General features: G+C 41.0%; 1 protein-coding gene across 4 annotated transcripts in view; it reads left to right on the forward strand.

The window, feature by feature from the left end:
- The window catches only part of LOC122564867 (ras-specific guanine nucleotide-releasing factor RalGPS1-like), a 706,864-nt gene that overhangs the window by 105,841 nt on the left and 581,363 nt on the right, over positions 1-19,660 (forward strand). For 3 of the 4 annotated variants that reach the window (XM_043720237.1, XM_043720241.1, XM_043720240.1), the window contains exon 2: positions 1,546-1,659. The exons of the other annotated variant lie outside the window; for it this stretch is intronic. The gene's annotated coding sequence lies outside the window, so the exon portion shown is untranslated. The remainder of the gene's footprint in view (positions 1-1,545; positions 1,660-19,660) is intronic. 4 annotated transcript variants of the gene reach the window in all.

Below are 19,660 nucleotides of genomic sequence, written 5' to 3' on the forward strand. Positions count from 1 at the left end.
TTCCTCCAGCTGTCGTGTTGCTATGGTCTGGCGATGGAGGAGTCCAAGGACCTGCATGTCCTTGGTGGAGTGGGAGGGGGAGTTGAAGCGTTGAGTCACGGGGTGGTTGGGTTGGTTGGTCCAGGTATCCCAGAGGTGTTCTCTGAAACATTCCGCAAGTATGCTATCAATCTTTAATTTTAGAAAACATTTCCCTACTTTGGGACAAACTCCATGTTGAGCATAGTGCATCTTAATAAGAAGGACTACAGAAAATTTGTCAACTCCTGTGGGTTTGCAAGAAGGATGCATAACTATAGATGTTGACGGAATAGGAATGGGGTGGAATTTACCTGCACCCACTGCATCAGAACAGTGTGAAACAGCACGCTTCACTCCTTGCTCAAACACCTTCCAAAGTAAGGGGAGATAGACTGGGCACAATTCAGGCTCAGTCGTGGGTTTGCTGGGTATACAGTGAGAAACTATCTTTCTTCATTTGTTTACAGAATGTGGGCATCACTGGCTGGGAAAACATTTATTGCCCGTCTCTAATTGCCCAAAGGCAGCATGGTGGATCCATGGTTAGCACTACTACCTCATGGCGCCAGGGACCCAAGTTTGATTCCAGCCTCTCGCGACTGTGTGGAGTTTGCACGTTCTCCCCGTGTCTGTGTGTGTTTCCTCCCAGGTGCTCCAGTTTCCTCCCACAGTCCAAAGCTGTGCAGGTCAGGTGAATTGGCCATGTTAAGTTTCCTATAGTGTTGAGGGATGTGTAGGTTAGATGCATTAGTCAGGGGTAAATGTAAGATAATAGGGTAGGGAAATGGGTCTGGATGGGTTACTCTTTGGAGAGTCTGTGTGGACTTGTTGGGCTGAAGGGCCTGTTTCCACACTGTAGGGATGCTATGGTTCAATTAGTTGAGAGTCAGCCCCATTGCTGTGTGGGTCTGAGTCACATGTAGGCCAGACCAGCCGAGAATAGCAGATTTTCTTCCCTGAAAAACATGAGTGAACCAAAATGACTTTTTTTTTAGTAACAGTTGACAGTATCCCACAGCCTGATTTTTGTGGCCTATTTCAACATTACCCTTACATGGTGAATCCAAAGATTCAGAAACCTCTGAAAGAAGGGTTTTTTCAGAAGGTCTGACTTCAGATCCACAACAATGTGATTGGCTTTTAACTGCTCTCTGGGCAATTTGGAGTGGGCAATAAGCACTGGCCTAACCTGTGACACCCATAGCATGAGAACAAATTCAAAAATAACTCTGATGACAATTTGCAAAGTGATCACTCATTGTAATTTCCTGATAATACATCGGTGTAGCTGCCCTGCTATTTTTTGTATATTGCATTAATGACCTGAGATTACAGTGAATGAAAATTTCAGGGACTATTGTGATGTCATTATTACAGAATAAAGCTGCTATTTGATTCAGAATATCTAATTGTTCCAAAGTAAATTGTAAATGGAATGAGAGTATTTATACAGCAGAGATTGAAATATAGATTAATTGAGGTGCATCAGAAAACTGTGTGACATTCAGCGTTGTTCAATTCCAGAGCTCTGAGAAACATAATCGTATTTGATTAGCCTCCGGCTGTGACAGTTCCTCATCGGTTCGCTGTTTGTCTCAACCATACAGATGTAAAAGTAAAACTAAAAGAGGAATATGGGTAAGTGCAGTAGTATCTATTCTAAGATCAGCAGTTAAAAAAGGCTGTCTGGTACTTAAAATGTCTTGCACACAAACTTTTAAAATGGACCTGTTCTTCTGTAAAGTGACTATGTTGATCCAAAACAGACTTTCTGTCATGTTCCTATTTCTGTGCATCAGGCCTTTCCTCATCCATTCCAATTCTCTGTCATCTGTTTTTCTCTTGACACCTAGAATTTTCCCAAATCATGCAAACTCCAGGCCAACTACAAAGAATCCTGATGATGTGGAGGTGCCGGTGTTGGACTGGGGTGTACAAAGTTAAAAATCTCACAACACCAGGTTATAGTCCAATAGGTTTAATTGGAAGCACACTAGCTTTCAGAGCGCTGCTCCTTCATCAGGTGATAGTGGAGGACACAATTCTAAGGCACAGAATTTATAGCAAAAATTTACAGTGTGATGTAACTGAAATTATACATTGAAAAATACCTTGATTGTCTGAGTCTTTCATCTGAAAGACTCAACAGGTGGTCAAGATATTTTTCAATGTATAATTTCAGTTACATCACTCTGTAATTTTTTGCTATAAATTCTGTGCCTTAGAATTGTGTCCTCCACTATCACCTGATGAAGGAGCAGCGCTCTGAAAGCTCGTGTGCTTCCAATTAAACCTGTTAGTACTATAACCTGGTGTTGTGATTTTTAACAAAGAATCCTGGCCTTGAATAAATTCGCCTATCCCAGCAAAAGTGGTACATTTTCTGATCAGACTTTGAAAATGCTTTTCAATCAAGGCACTGTTTCCAATCGTGAAAAAATGTGAAAATATGCTTTTTTTTTAAAAAAAAGAAAATCCACACTCTGGGTTTATTCAATCGGCTATGGAACTCTTATAGCTAGTGTGCCATTGTAGAACCATTTAATCCCTAGGAAAGCCCATATATTATCCCCATTATCTCTGCATCTGGATGAGATGTTGGGTAGTACCTGGCATGAATGAAATGGTATCCAACTGTAAGTCGCCTTCTTTGGGAGGGAAGGAATTTTGCGAAGTTAGGGGTGATATGAATTATTGTTCATTATATTTATGGTTTATAAAGCAACAGTGAACAGCAGAACTCTTTCCTCATTCTAGCAAAAGCCCATCCCTCTAGCTTCCAGAAGCACTCTTTGACCTTTTACATTCCGAAGGTGTGCTCTCTTCAGTGGACAATACTACTTCATCCTATTCCAACAGGATAAAACCTATTAATGCCCCATTAGGTCTTTTTTTCTCCAGCTGTATCTACTGCTATAACCCTCATTTCTGATGATGGGCTTATGCCCGAAATGTTGATTTTTCTGCTCCTCCGATGCTGCCTGACCTGCTGTGCTGTTCCAGCACCGCACTCTGGCCTACCGCTATAACCACCAATGTGTTGCAACAAATACTTGCTCAGTTCCTTTTTGAAACTAATGCAACATAAAGTTAACAGCTTTGTGGGGTTTGCTTATTTACCAGTCTAAAAGATTTTTAAAAAGTTACAGATAAGCAGACTCAGCAAGTATGTTCTGTAAACCTCTATAGTTAGCTATACTCTGTAACCTCTCAAGTACTTGTGTGTTTCCCCTATGTCCTACAGCTTCAGATATCTGCACTCCCCCTCTCCTTTTGCATATTCCTGATTTTAATTATGACAACATCTGGCTGTGCCTTCACTTCTTAAAACCCTAAACTCTAGAATTTGCTCTGTAAGCCTTTGCAAATCTTCACCTCCCTTTCTTCCTTTTTAAGCTCCTCCCTGAAACCTATCTCTGACCACGCTTTAGGCCATATTTCCTTAGGGGGCTCGGTATCAAAATCTGTTTGACAATGCTTCTGTGAATCAACTTGGAATGACCTGCTGCATTAAAGTTGCTATACAAATACCATCGTTATGTGTATATACTGTGTGTATATACCAGTATCTTTGGAAAGTGCTCTTAACGTTAGATTATGATATCTACAATGCTTATTTTAATTGCTTCAGTGTGATTTCAGCTTCACAATAACCTAAGACTATAACTTCAGCTAAACTGGCCATCCTCTGAGATGGTTGCATGACGATAAGTCAATAGACCAGCAATCCTGATGCTCTGGCTAATGCTGTGGTGACATGGGTCCACATCCAATAATGGCAGCCCATGGAATTTAAAGATCATTAATAAACATGATATGAAACTAGCCATCATCTTGCCATGGTGACCATGACAACTATCATCAATTGTTGCACAAACCCATCTGGTTCACTAATGTCCAATAGGGGAAGAGATCTGTTATTCTTACCGCCTCTGGCTGACCCCAGCAATGTGATTGACTTTTAACTTCCCTCTGAAAGTGAGCCATTCCGTTCAAGGACAACTGGAGATGAGCAACAAATGGAAGAAATAAAGCAAAGTGACAGCCTCCTGAAGGTAACGTCAGCAGAATCATTTGCTTACTGATGTGTGACTCAGTGAATTCCAAGGGCAGGTTGAGAGATTCAGTACCAAATAGACCATATAAAAACAACTAAAGTTTGTATGATAATTTGAGATATAGTTTTTATAGCTCTTGCCAACTTTTGCCCATCATCACTTTTACTGGAATATAGCTGCACAGACACCAGGCACCCACTGAAACCACTGTCACATTATCAGTCTTCCTGTGTTAACTTCTGGAGTGAAAACCACCATGCATTCAGGGGGGTTCACGGCAAGCGTCATCCATGAATATTTCAGTTTTTGACCAGGATATATTTTCATAGTTAATTTAGAATATATATTTGAAGTGTTTGCAAGCTTTTTTTAAAGCTTCTGATACTCAGCTTTTTTTTAGATTGGGCATCTCTGTGATTAGAGACCTTTTGGCAGACTCTCTGTATAATGAGAGACAAGCCCATCCCTGCAAGCAGACTGAATGTCCAGCAGAACAAACGTGATTAACTGTTTGGGAACAAAAGAGTAGGGTGAGCTGAGCATTTTTAGAGCTTGACTTTGGGAAGTGGAAAGAGGAGGAAATCTGATTTACATCAAAGCTAAAGCCATGCATATGCACCATTTTGTTTGGAGCAGGAAAGACAAGTTCACAAGGAAAGCATCTGAGGCAAACTGTTTTACACCTTCGACTGCTCATGTGATATTCAGCAGGCTCTGTATCGACCTGGGATTGGATTTTGAGCTGAGAGGTAAACCATTCACTGAATACCCTCCGGTACTTTTTGTAAAAGCCACTCTCTGTAAACCTGCCTCCAAGAGATTATGGCCCTTAAACCATTACTCTTCATTTACTATGTATAAATTTGACCCTTGCTTTTCAGAAATCAAAGTCCAAAAGTTTCAGAACCAATATGTAATCAAGAGAAGTTCATGATTATAGTGAACTGAAATAATGAAAATTAAAAACTGGTAAATTAATAAATATCAGATAATTAATGAATTCTTTATCTTTGTTGCAATGGAAAAAAAGTAAAATCAATCTTTTTTTTTTCTGGATTTAACCAATGACAATCCTTCAAACGTTACATTTGATCTCTCAAAAATTGGTCTGAAAAATTGACTTTTATGAGTATATACAGTAAATTTGGCAATCCACCATAACTGGGCAGGACCCTATTTTTAAACCAGCTGCAACGACAGCGCTACTCCTCATACTGTTTTTTTTAATTTGTTGTCTCTGCAGAAAACAATATTTCCGCTCAATATATTTTTTTCGTCAGATTTTAGGAACTTGAAAAATGTCCAAGCTGCTAAGTTTTGTCTGGATAGTTCACAATTTTGTATTTCCCTCCCAGAGTAGGGGCAGCATGCTGGCTCACTGTTAGCACAGATGCCTCACAGCACCAGGGACCCGGGTTCAATTCCGGCCTTGGGTGACTGTCTGTCTGTGTGGAGTTTGTAAATCCTCCAAGTGTCTGCTTGAGCTTTCTCTGGATGCTCTGGTTTCCTCCCACAGTCCAAAGATGTGCAAGCTAGGTGGATTAGCCATGGGAAAATGCTGGGTTCTAGGGATAGGGTAAAGAGTTGGGTCTGGGTGGGATGTTCTTCAGAGGATTGGTGTGGACTTGATGGGCCGAAGACCCTGTTTTCACACTGTAGGGAATTCTATTCCATGAGTAGTCCAGGTGAAATTGTACTAATTTCATAGTGCATTCAGTAATGCAATGTTCACTCTTTTTTGCTGAGCTACACTAGGCATCTGTGCGTAGGACTGTTACTGGCTGGTCAATTGTTTCTTTTCTTGAAAACTAATCACTAGGGACATTTGTAGCACAGGATGTAAGGATGCATTTCCCCTCAGCACCTCCATTATAGCCTTGTAGGGCATATTCCTAATCTGTTGATATACAACACAACTGATTAAGTTACATTAATCCAAGCCTAGTGTCTGCTATTTCCTGTGGACCTTGGATTGCTCTTGAACATATGTTCATGCTGTTGAGTGTCTGTATCTAACCTGAGGTCCATCTGGCAAAAGCTTTGAATGATTCTGCAGGCTTTGAGTCTTTCCCATGACTGGCCGAACAGAAATCTCTCCAACCTGTCTGGGGAAAAAAAATTAAATACTGTTGCAACAAAGCTGTGTGCCTTCAAGGAATTAGTTCTGAGGTAAATCACACTTCTTTAGTTATGTTCCATTTTCCAATGTCCAGATGTCCTAACGATTTCATTCCCAAGAGCTCACCTTTTTGGTCCTACTGATTTTTGCTGGATGATCCGTTTGCTTAACGAACTCAGCACAATGTTGTGTGCTTGTTGATCCAGAGAGAAAACTCGGTAATACTGGGAAATGAGCATCCTAGTCATATGGTCCTCCATTTTCAATTATACCAGTTGAATCAGACTAGCATGTCTCATTTCTCAGTTTCACTGGTTTTTCCAGCTGAGTGAACTACAAGATGCCTCTTGTTAAAAATAATATAGAAAACATGAAAAAACTTACAAAACGTTTACTTTTTTTTAAGCATATTATATATGTATCTATGGAAATATATCCCATTCACATTTGGAAAACCCATTGATAAATATTGTCCTGCTACTTTTCATTGTACATGTGACAACAATAAATCAGTCAGTCAATCAATATTTCACAATGCATCGTGCACTCAATGTGTGCTGTTTTCCATGGAGATAATTACCCAGCCCACAGCAATATTATGAACTCTGCAGTCAAGTTTAGATTCTGTTTAAATTACTTTGATGACTCACTTATCAGTACTTTTGTTTTTACTAAAGGTTCCTCATGGAGAGATTCTATTTGTTCCTAATTTTAAATATTCACTGCTGAGTTGTGAGTGTGTCTATGTTATTGCTCAACAACTAAGTCTTTTAAAGTAAAACCTCCTTTTGCAGGCGTAAGCTTTGCAAGAATGTCTTGTTTTGACAGAGGAAGGACAACCTTAGATTTTGAACTTTGTCACCTTAAACTGTTTCAGCACCTATTGTTCAATGTAAACAAAGTGTTGTATCAGTGTATAAATACTGCTACCTTTACATAGCCATGAATTAAATTTCACTTAGTTCAGTCACAGAATTGACCGTTTGCTTTCAGAAAGAGGTCCCCAGTGCCTGTGGGGAATCTGTCTCTTACTGTTTGTCTTTGACTCCAGATGGAGTGTTACTTATGTGTGATGTTGGACCAGGTAGAAAAGTGCTCAGGCCTATGGATCGCTCGGGCACTTTATAAACTTTTGGAAAGCTGTAAATTTCATCACACAGAGCTCAGGTTTCCCAAAACATTTAAAATTTAATTACTGGGCAGAGCCATATGTTCTAAAATCATCTGGAAAACTGTCTTGGCAATGAATTATATGCTCTAACCAGGGTCCATTTACAAGGAAATTCTTCACCTGGGTTTTATCCCTTTTTAATGCTTAGCAAAGTGTTTCCATAGTTTTGTGTTTTTCTTTCAGTTTTTCAGCATTGACAAAGTTTTGCTTTTGCTTGTACCCTTCACTACAGCTGTCTTGGATGCCTGCTTTGAAGAACTTCTGTGCCCCTCTGACATAGTTTTCGTTTCTCTCTATCACTTGATTAATGTTCATCCCTGTGCCTTTCCCTGACTGCATTCTTATTACTTGCAGACCCACTTTTCTGCTTCAGCTGTGTCATTCTTCACAGCGTGGAGAGGGTCAGTTAGCTCACTTGGCTGGAGAGACTTCCACATTGGCTGAGGTTACCTGAAGGACTCTCCCTTGCCTGAGGCATGATGACCCTCAGATTAAACTGCTACTGATCACCCCTTTCTAATGAGACAGCAGTGCTGTGAGTATTTTACCTCCAGCTCACATTCCACCTCGCCCTTCCCCCTGCTATTCGGAACCATCAATAGTGTTCAGCATTTCTCTAACTTATAGCACGATACATTACTGCTTTCAATACCTTTCTTCAGCAGTGTAGACTCATTTTAATTCAGAGCTATAATGGTCTTGTGTTCCATATAATTCTTCAACTCCGTAAAAGCTTGAACACCAATCTTTGTGTCTCGGTCTCTCGGTATCTCGGTCTCTCGGTGTCTCTGTCAACCTCTCTGTATGCCTTTTTTCTCTCTTCCCCCTCTCTCTTTCTCTGATCTTCCTCACTTTCTGTCCTCCCCCCTCCCCTTCTATCTCTCCCCCTTTGTCTGTCCTTATCCTCCCTCTCCTGTCTGTCCTTCCCCTCTCTCGCCCCCTGTCCCTCCCCTTCTATCTCTCCTTCTCCCATCTGTCCTTCCCCCTCTCCCTGTCCCTCCCCTTCTCTCTCTCTTTTTCTCTCTCTCTCTCTCCCCCTCCTGTCTGTCCTCCTCTCCTGTCTTCAACTGTTTCCAATCAACTGAGATCCTGTCTCCAGTCTTAGAAATTCTGTTGCCCCTTTATTCATTTCCAATTCATCAGTTTTTTTTTTCACTCCCACACACACATCTGTCTTTAAGTTTGCAGCTCACCATTTTCCCAACAGCGTTATCAAATCTATTAAGAGGTGCCACTCTTCTCTGACAGAAGGGCCATCCAACCTCATCACAGTGAAGCACGAACTCTGACAAATCGTTCACTTTTTACCTGTGCACGCTGTTATTTCTCAAACCATTGTGGCCCTCATCTATTCTGAGCCAAAATACTCTCCCTCTTTACCATTTGTGCATTGAAGCTGTAATGTGTGCTGTCTGCAAGAAATATTTTGGCAATGCTTCTTGACCGTGCCAACACCTGAAAGGACAATGACCGCTATATGCTATCTCCCAAATTCTTTACCCAGAAGCACACTTTAGAAAAAAATCATCATTCCATTACAGTTGCAGGGGCAACATCCTGTAATGACCCACCTAAGGGAGTGCCTTCAAGACATAACTTGCTGCAGTTCAAGAGGGAGGCAACAAAGCATGGGCAACAAATTCCAGCATTCTTACATTCTGGGAATGATTTTTTTTAAAAGAACAAAGCTGAAAACGCCCCCTTCTCTAATTCATTCTATAATATATATTTCGATGTGAATAAAGGAGAAATGGCTTGTAAGTTTGCAGTGAAGAAAATTATCTCAAAGTACAACAGGACTTTGATCAGATGGGTTGAGCAGAAGCAGATGAAGTTTAATTTAGATAAATGTAAGGTATTGCACTTTGGAAAGGCAAATCAGGGTAATTAATGGTAAGGTCCCGGGGAATTTGCTGGATAAAGAGACCTTGGAGTGCAGATTCATAGCTCCTTGAAGGTGGAGTTGTAGGTAAACAGGACAGTGAAGGCGGTGTTTGAAAAACTTGCCTTTATTGGTCAGGAGTTGGGAAGTCATGTTATGGCTGTACAGGATATTAGCTAGGCCAGTTTGGGGATACTGTATTTAATTTTGGTCTCCCGGTTGTTGGAAAGATTATCAAACTTGAAAGGATTCAGAGAAGATTTACAGAGATGTTACCAGGTTTGGAGGTTTTGAGGTATGAAGGGTTTATAAAATCATGAAGAGCATGAGTAGGGTGAATTGGCAAAGTCTTTTTCCCAGGATAGGAGAGTCCAAAGCTAAAGGGCATAGGTTTAAGGGGGAAGATTTAAAAGGGACCTAAGGGCAAACCTTTCCATGCAGAGGGTGGTGTGTGTATGGAATGAGCTGCCAGAGGAAGTGGTGGAAGCTGGTACAATTACAACATTTTAAAAAGCATCTGGATGGGAGTATGAATAAGTTTAGAGGGATATGGGCCAAGTGCTGGCAAATGGGATTAAATTAATTTAGGATATCTGGTTGTCATGGACGGGTTGGATGAAAGGTCTGTTTCTGTGCTGTACATCTCTATAACTTTATATAGAATTTATCAAAGAATTACTTTTACAGTCATTTTTAGCTTCATGCAGAAGGTTACACAACAAAATAGTGTGATCGTATGAGGTCATCATAGATTTTCTTTTGTAAATTGATTAATCTGTACAAATGCACACTTGATTTGCCGTCATTACACTGAACAGCCTGATTTCATAAAACAAAGTGTTGACATTGCAATTATGGAAGGGTTTCCACCAAATGGTTAAGAACAGTTCAATGTTTTATTTATAGAAGTGCTTAAGTTACAAGTTTCGGTACTATGCAAAGAAACTTGTAAGCAAGCTGTTAAGTCATGGGTGGTAATTTGTAGTAGAAATAATGGAAAAACTGTCAATGTTTGGCAATTTTAGACAATTAATGATGGCAATGAGCTCTGTCCACATATGTATTATTAAATATGGAAGTCAAAGGGTATCTCTGTTTTTCTGCACCTCTTTATATTGTGCTGTTAAAAATGCTTCAGTACTCCAATTCTGTAGAACTTACTGAACTGATGAAAAATAGCCCCTTTAACCATAGTCTTGCTGCAAAAACCCTGGGGTAAAAGTTGTATTATGTTAAGTAAGACATAACTAGGGTTTGCAATGGTGCACTAAGTTCATAATTCTTGCTGGTCACCTTAATAGTCTCTGAGAAACCTAGTTTTATATTTGCGGTCTGTCAAGTTTCTTCATTTTGATTTTTTTTAATGGTAGATATTTCATCATCTACATTAATCCCGTGTGTGTGTGTGTAACCTGATCCTTTAATTCACTCTCCCTAAAATTGTATCTAAAAGTGAAATTTGCAATGTACTTTACTACTTAATTTACTAGCTATGATAATGCTTAAATGTGATTGGCTTCATGACATCGCTGATGCTGAACTCCTGGAGATCTCTTTGTCTTGGCACCAGACACTAACAGATGTCAGGAAGTGGAAAAGACATGCCTCATGGATTGCTTGATTTTTATTTTTAACAATTTCCTAAAAAGGTCACTGTCAAGTGCCATCACAAACATTTGATTGCTCCCTTTGTTGAAAGCTTCTAATAAAATAAATTCTGAATTATCAGACTAATGGACAATGGTTAGTGTAATTAACAAGTGAAGATTGTCCACTCTTGACTTCAGAGTCAGACACACAGGCATTTGTACAACTTTCAATTTGCAAATGTGCTAATGAACCTGTGATATATATGGCTTTTAGAGTTGTTCATTACTGCTACCATAAATTGTTTTAGCTCGACAAGAATAAAAGCTATATTTGGGTTGGTGTGAAGTATCATCAGAGAAACAGAAGAAATCTAGAGTGAGAATTTAAAGTTTAGTGCACTTTCTTCAGCTCAAAGTCTTTACTTTGAACCAATTATTCTGATATATATGTTTTCACTTGCAATTTGTTCTGCAAATCTATTCCCAACAGGTTATTTTTTCATAATTTGTTTTATCTTTAATTTATAATAATATAATGAAATTTATATAATATGTGAAATCACACCACTAGCAAATAAATAGGATTACATAATTTTTTTTAATAAAATGATTTAATGGGAAATGGAAAGACATTTTGAACAGGCCAAATAGAGATGATAATTGTTCAATTTTGTTGCATTCTGTTGCCATGTTTCCTACAAAATGTGACTTTGTTGCTATGTCCATAAGCCATTTTGAAAAGTACAATAATGTGCCACACATGAATGGAAAACTGGGAGGAAGATAAATGATTCATTTTTGGATTGGAAGCATATAATTTGGGGGGTGTCACAATGATTGGAACCTGAACTTCAGCCATATTTCCCTTCAACATCACCTTCCAGGATTCTGACCCCGACCAACTCGGAGGACAAAGACAGCAGGTAGTGGGAGCATCATCACCTGAAAGAACCAAATTGTTGTTCCTTCATTGTCATTGGGTTAAAATCCTGGAATTGTCTTCCTAACTGCAATGTGAGGGTATCTGTATCAGCTGAACTGTGGTGACTCAAGAAGGTGGCTCGTTGCTAAGGATAATTGTGGAGGAGCAATTAATGGTGTCCTGGGAGTGATGATCATATTAGAAACCGAAACATGGAAGATAGGTGCAGGCGTAGGCCCTTCGAGCCTACATCACCATTCAATATATCATGGCTGATCGCGCAATCCCAGTATTCCACTCCCAGTTTCTTTCCATACCCCTTGATCCCTTTAGCCACAAGGGCCATGTCCAGCTCCATCTTGAATATATCCAACAAACTTCCCAACGGCTTTCTGTAGAAGATAACTCCACAGGTTCATAAGTCGGTGAAGAAATTCTTCCTCGTGGCAGTACTGAAAGGTTTACCTCTTACCCTGGAATATGGAAGGAAAACTAATGTAGAATTTATAGCAAGACATAATCAGCATGTTAAGGACCAAGCATCTTATTTACACACATTCACTCCCTTCATCACTGATGCTCAGTCTTCAAGATCATCTTCAAGGTGCCCTACCAACATTCACAAAGGCTTCCTTAGACAGTACCTTCCAAACCAATGACTGCTATCATCTTGAGGGGGCAAGGGCATCAGTTACATGGTAAGGCCACCATCCACAAGTTCCCCTCCCAGCCACTCACCATCCTGACTTGGTTTAAATAACCATAGTTTCACTGTCTCTGGGTCAAACTCCTGGAACTCCCTCCCTAAAACATTGTGGATCTACCTACACCAAATGGATTGCAGCAGTTCAAGAAGGCAGCTCACCACTGCTTTCTCATGGGCAGGTCAGGATGGGCAGTAACCATTGGTCTAACCAGCAACACCACATCCCATGAATGATGCTTTTAAAAAAAATGCAGGCTAAAATTTTGCTGATGGTATAAAACTAGGTAGGAATATAGCTGTGAAGAAGCAATAAGGTTGCAAAAGGATATAGTTTGGTTCAGAGTGTGTGCAATAAGGTGACAGACAAAGTATAATATGGAGGGAGAATGACATAGTCATAGAGATGTACAGCACAGAAACAGGCCCTTCGGTCCAACCTGTCCATGCTGACCAGCTATCCCAATCCAATCTAGTCCCACCTGCCAGCATCCGGCCCATATCCCTCCAAACCCTTCCTATTCATATACCTATCCAAATCCTCTTAAACGTTGCACCCTCTATGTGAAAAAGTTGTCCCTTTGGTCTCTTTTATATCTTTCCCGCTCTCACCCTAAACCTATGCTCTTTAGTTCTGGACTCCCCGACCCCAGGGAAAATGCTTTGCCTATTTATCCTATCCATGCCCCTCATAATTTTGTTAACCTCTATAAGGTCACCCCTTAGCCTCCGACGCTCCAGGGAAAACAGCCCCAGCCTGTTCAGCCTCTCCCTATAGCTCAAATCCTCCAACCCTGGCAACATCCTTGAAAGGGTTCAGAAAAGATTTACAAGTTTCACAACATCTTTGGTTAGGCCACTGTTGGAATATTGCATGCAATTCTAGTCTTCGCAATGTCCTGTATAGCCGCAACATGACCTCCCAACTCCTGTACTCAATACTCTGACCAATAAAGGAAAGCATACCAAATGCTGCCTTCACTATCCTATCTACCTGTGACTCTATTTTCAAGGAGCTCTGAACCTGCACTCCAAGGTCTCTTTGTTCAGCAACAATCTCTAGGACCTACCATTAATTGTATAAGTGCTGCTAAGATTTACTTTCCCAAAATGCAGCACCTCGCATTTATCTGAATTAAACTCCATCTGCCACTTCTCAGCCCATTGGCCCATCCCATCTGGTCAAGATCCTGTTGTAATCTGAGGTAATCTTCTTCACTGGAGAAGGGCTAAAGAAGGGCTTATGCCCGAAAGGTCGATTCTCCTGTTCCTTGGATGCTGCCTGACCTGCTGCACTTTTCCAGCAACACATTTTCAGCTCTGATCTCCAGCACCTGCAGTCCTCACTTTAACCTTCTTCACTGTCCACTACACCTCCAATTTTGGTGTCATCTGCAAACTTACTAACTGTACCTCTTATGCTTGCATCCAAATCATTTATGTAAATGATTTAAAAAGCAACGATCCTTGTGGCATTCCACTGGTCACAGGCCTCCAGTCTGAAAAACAACCCTCTGTCTTCTACCTTGGAGCCAGTTCTGTATCCAAATGGCTAGTTCTCCCTGTATGCCGTGAGATCTAACCTTGCTAACCATTCTCCCATGGGGAACTTTGTTGAAAGCCTTACTGAAGTCTATATAGATCACATCTACCACTCCACCCTTATCAATCCTCTTTGTTACTGCTTATAAAAAACTAAATCAAGTTTGTGAGACATGATTTCCCATGCACAAAGCCATGTTGACTATCCCTAATCAGTCCTTGCCTTTCCAAATACATGTACATCCATGATTCACTTTAGTAGGAAAAGGATAAACATTTTAAAAATTGCACTATTAGAATTTGCATTGTTGTGATAGATATTGCTACAGAGACTGAACACATCAGATGACAAGTTCTATTCCTTCGAGATCCTAACTATTCTCCTAACAATGCTATATGATGACATTAAAGTGGGCAGTACTTAAGGCACTCTTCAATATTTGTTCTTTCAGCCACGGTGAGGCTGCAAATGGTGGAGAGTCAGAGTCGATAAAGTGTGGTGCTGAAATAAGCACAGCAGGTCAGTCAGCGTCCGAGGAGCAGGAGAGTCAACATTTTGGACCTGATGAAGGGCTTATGATCGAAACATCAACTCTCCTGCTCCTCGGATGCTGCCTGAGATGCTGTGCTTTTTCCAGCACCACATGTTATGGACTCTTTCAGCTACATAGACTTTCATACAACGTATACCTTTGGGGGAGTTTTCATGAATCGAGATGAAATCTTGCCTGCACTTGGCAAACCTACAATGAAGACTTCTGCAGACAGAATATGTAAGACAAGCTTATATTTCAAGGTGTTACTGGTGACTACACAACTGAAACTGGAGAGATGTGTCTCATTCTCACTGTCTCAAAGGTTCAATATTGCTGCTGGTCCAGGACACCAGTTTAACAACGTGATTTTGATTAAAGTTTTTTCCAATTCAAGGGAATCGTAAGGACTTTAAACTGTCTGTTCCTTTCATATCCTTTGGAGAACACTACCCTTTGTAACTTTGTATCTGTGTGGGTATGTGTTTGACCTTGCATCTTTATTATTATTCTCAAGGCTAGCAGGTAATAAATTTGTCCTTTCTTTATTGGAAAAAATTGCAAAGGACCTCTTTATTGGTTCTGGTGAAAGTGGCTTGACTATGGAATTATGTAATTATGGAAAAGGAACAGCTGTGTGTTGAAATGAACTTAGTTTGTTGCAGTCAGCTGGCAGGTTTGAACAGCAAGAGCCAACTCATCCCTCCTTGTTAGTCATAACAAGACAAACTCCGAAAATGCCTTCCAAGGTCTAATTGCCTGGACATTATTCTATAGTTCACCAGGAACCTCCAACTGTCTTGGAGGGAGAGACTCCTCGACTGCAGGTATTCTGGAATTTGATATTATTCATACCAGGAGGAGGATTGACCTCTTGCCCCTATCCTATCTACAGCAGAGACCACAGGGTAATGCTGACAATACACATTGGGAGCAATTCACTTTTTAAGAGTTTCAATGTGGGCTAAATGCTGACTCATCAAAAAACCACCTCTGAAGGAAGGCCATCATTAGAAGCCTGTGGTTGTTGCTACAGGGAGACTTACATGAAGTAACTTGCAATGACATCTTTGTGTGTGTGTGTACAGGTGTCTGTGTTTGTGTTTGTATGTGTGCATGTAGGCAAAAGTGAGGACTGCAGATGCTGGAAACCAGAGTCTAGATTCGAGTGTGCTGGAAAAGCACAGCAGGTCAGGCAGTATCTGAGGAGCAGGAAAATTGACGTTTCGGGCAAAAGCCCTTCATCAGGAATGAAGGCAGGGAGCCTCCAGGGTGGAGAGATAAAGATGCCGTGGGTTAAAGTGTTCCGAGGCGGAAGATGAGGCGCTCTTCCTCCAGGCGTTGGGTGGTGAAGGAGTGGAGGTGGAGGAGGCCCAGGACCTGCATGTCCTTGGCAGAGTTGGGGGGGGAGTTGAAATGGGCCACGGGGCGGTGGGGTTGATTGGTGCGGGTGTCCTGGAAATGTTCCCTAAAGTGCTCTGCGAGAAGGCGTACAGTTTCCCCAATGTAGAGGAGACCGCATCGGGAGCAACAGATGTGTGTCTGTGTGTATGTTTGTATGTGTCTGTGTGTATGTGTATATAGGTGTGCATGCCATGTACTGCACAAAGGCTGTGTTCTTAATGTTGCATTTCTGTTGTTTTTCTTGTTTAACAAGTTATAAATTTCTTCCGACATCTAACTGCACAGCAAAACGCAGTCAACCACCTTTTTAAATGGATAAAGTACAGCCTACTGCAAAAGAAGCACTTGAACATTTGTGATCAATTGAGAAGGTTGAATAGAGGGGAGCCAGTTCATCCTTTTTCATCTGGATGGAACAAGCAATACTTAATGCGTAACTAATTCTCAAAACAACAGAAAAGGTGACCCTTATGTTTTAACTTGACTGAGAATGCAACATATTTTACAGCATACACTCCATGGGCACAATATATTGTTCACCTTCCTTTGGGTTCATGCCTCTTTTTTGCTGCATTGTCATGTCAAGTGACTGTCAAAAGACAGTTCCCTCTGTTTTTGGAAGTTTTCAGACTGGCTGTCACTAGCTGATTTCTGTTCCTGACTGGACCTTATGTTCCAGAATCTTCAGATTACCACGGGATGACCTCTGAGCAGAAAGAGTCTGTCCACCTGCACTTTGTCTTGATAGCTCAAAGGACTGTCTGCCTTCTCCAATTCACTGACCCCAGCCTTTTGTCTCTGAAATCTTTTCCTTTTGTCCAGAAGCTCAAAGACTGAAAGCCAACCCTCAGTTAACCAATTGCTGTTATCTTTATTTCCTGGTGGTGGGCAATTTGCACCTTGTTCCCTGTAAATTATAACCTGAGTACCCAATGGCAACCAAGTCACCAAAATCTCTGGTCAGCCGGTATTCAAAAGAGGTTTCAAGATCTTGAATCAAATAGCCGTTTCACAATACAGTTATGTTACTTTCATGACAATTAATTCTTGGGCAAAAAGGAAATCAAGGGATAGAGGGTTAGGGTGAGAGAGTAGAGTTAAAGTAGATGATAAGACAAGGTCTTACTGAGTGGTAACAAAGCTTAAAGAATCATATGGCCTGCTCCACTGTTATTTATGATGTTCATGCGTTTATAACTTGTCTGCTGAGTAGTTTGCCAACATCACGGTCTCCAGGGTCCAATGACAATAATCTGCAAAGGGTGACTTATTTTGTCAAGTGACACAGTTTCACTTCATAATTATTTAACTCGTATATAAAATTTGATGCACCAGCATCTGATAAATAAAAAGTCCGATAAAAGGGATGAATTGATGAACAGGAATGGAATATGTTTTAGATTGATATATTAAAGGAATACTCTTCAAGGTGACAAATGCGGGATTAATTCACTTTGGGATAATCTTTGGATTAGGTGATGCTGAAAATCCATACACTCATAGCGACAATGTGTTTACCTCAACAATGCAGCCTGGCTGTCATGAGGTGTTATACTGGTTATCTTGGACATATAATAATTTCCAATTTTTATAAACCAAGACCATTCACTTGTAAATCACATTGTGTTTTTTTTGGTTCCTGTTTAGTTGTTTATCAAATAAATCATATACTTAAGATGAACAGCAATGCTAAACTTTTAACTTATTTTCTACTTTACACCCAAGATGTTGTACCGAAGATGGCACTGGAGAATGGTGACTTTATACACTTTTCACTGTACTCCTGTATCCCTGTAGTCAAAAAGCGTGGTGCTGGAAAAGCACAGCAGGTCAGGCAACATCCGAGGAGCAGGAAAGTCGATATTTTGAGTATAAGCTCTTGGTCAGGAATTCTCCTCCTCGGATGCTGCCTGACCTGCTGTGCTTTTCCAGCACCACACTCTTTGACTCTGATCTCCAGCATCTGCACTCCTCACTTTTGCCAGTATCCCTGTACTGGGGTACAAGTGACAATAAACCTAATTCTAATTCTATTTGTTAGTTAATGACTTGTATTTATTTTGCTGCTTCACTGTTGAGGGGCCCTTTATCATTTAGCTGTCACTGTCCCCAGTCTTTGAGTTCACTGGAAAAGCTGAAGAGAAGCCTGCAATTCTTGACATTCACATTCCCAATTTTAGAACGCTCCAAAGATGGTTTGCACCAGCTTTACTAATTTATTTTAAAATAAATGTAGGTAGAAAACTGTACAATTGCTTTTACTTTGAAGCTATGTTTAAGTTTTAACATTCAAAAACGCATTCTGGTTGGAGGAAGAAATTCTCCCATTAACTGCCCAAATTTACTGGTTATTATAAGCTGGCTAAAGTGCAAGAGAGAGCTTGGATTTGTGTCTGTCTGTCTGTCTGTGGTTTGTTCCAGAAGAATATTATTTTATGTCCTGTGCCAAGTAGACTTTGAGTCTACTTGTGCATGATACCACCCTTCACTTTGCCATCTTGCCTCACTATTAATCTCAAGCTACAACTTGCTGTTTAACTTGAGAACTCATGTGAGCCAACATCTTACCCAGTGAATTTTGGCCAAATTCAAGCTGTCCTGATCCAATCTACTGTTATTTCTTATCAATTTGGCTACGTGCTGAATTCGGTACAATTGAAGATAGAGAATTCTAGTATGTTGCTCAACCTCAAGCTGAGCTTCATCCTGTATGTTTATTCTGTTGCTTTACTATGCTTCTGCCTGTATAATAGCCCCTACCTCCATTCTACTCCTTTTCCCTTTTTATTTGTCAAAATCTTGAGGATTGACAGCCCTGGTGCTTTGCTGGCAGCCCTCAGGTGTTCACAGTATACAAACCAGAATCTTGTGGGCCTTTTTCTTTGTGCACTGTCTCTCAACACTAGCTAATGACACTTTCCAACTCTAGACTCCCACTCCCCTTCTCCATGCCTCAACTCCCCCTGACATTGTATCGGAGATACCAAGTCACTGAATTATGATGGTGCAGGAGCACGCCATGTAGAGTCATAGAGATGTACAGCACGGAAACAGACCCTTTAGTCCAACTTGTCCATGCCAACCAGATATCCCAAACCAATCTAGACCTACCTGCCAGCACCTGGCCCTCGGCATGGTGGCTCAGTGGTTAGTACTGCTGCCTCACAGCACTAGGGTCCCAGGTTTGATTCCAGTCTCTGGTGACTGTGTGGAGTTTGCACATTTTCCCCGTGTCTACGTGGGTTTCCTCTGGGTGCTCTGGTTTCCTCGCACAGTCCAAAGGTGTGCAAGTGAATTGGCCATGCTAAATTGCCCGTAGTGTTAGGTGCATTAGTCAGGGGTAAATGTAGGGGAATGGGTCTGGGTGGGTTGCTCTTTGGAGGGTCGGTGTGGACTTGTTGGGCCAAAGGGCCTGTTTCTACACGGTAGGGAATCTAATCTAACCATATCCCTCCAAACCCTTGTTCTGTCTGTATCCACTCGTTCATTGAGCGTTTTGACTTGATGTGATTATTCTGCCTTTTCCCTGTCATCGTGTATGTTGTTTCCATTCAAGCAATGGCCTAATTTCCTCTTGAACCTGCTCCACTACACTTCCTAAATAGACAGGGCAGGAGGCTGGGAGAACACAGCAAGGCAGGCAGCATCAGGAGGGAGAGGAACACAGCAAGCCAGGCAGCATCAGGAGGGAGAGGAACACAGCAAGGCAAGCAGCA

The sequence above is a fragment of the Chiloscyllium plagiosum genome, chromosome 30 (assembly GCF_004010195.1).
Source record: "Chiloscyllium plagiosum isolate BGI_BamShark_2017 chromosome 30, ASM401019v2, whole genome shotgun sequence".
Taxonomy (NCBI): domain Eukaryota; kingdom Metazoa; phylum Chordata; class Chondrichthyes; order Orectolobiformes; family Hemiscylliidae; genus Chiloscyllium; species Chiloscyllium plagiosum.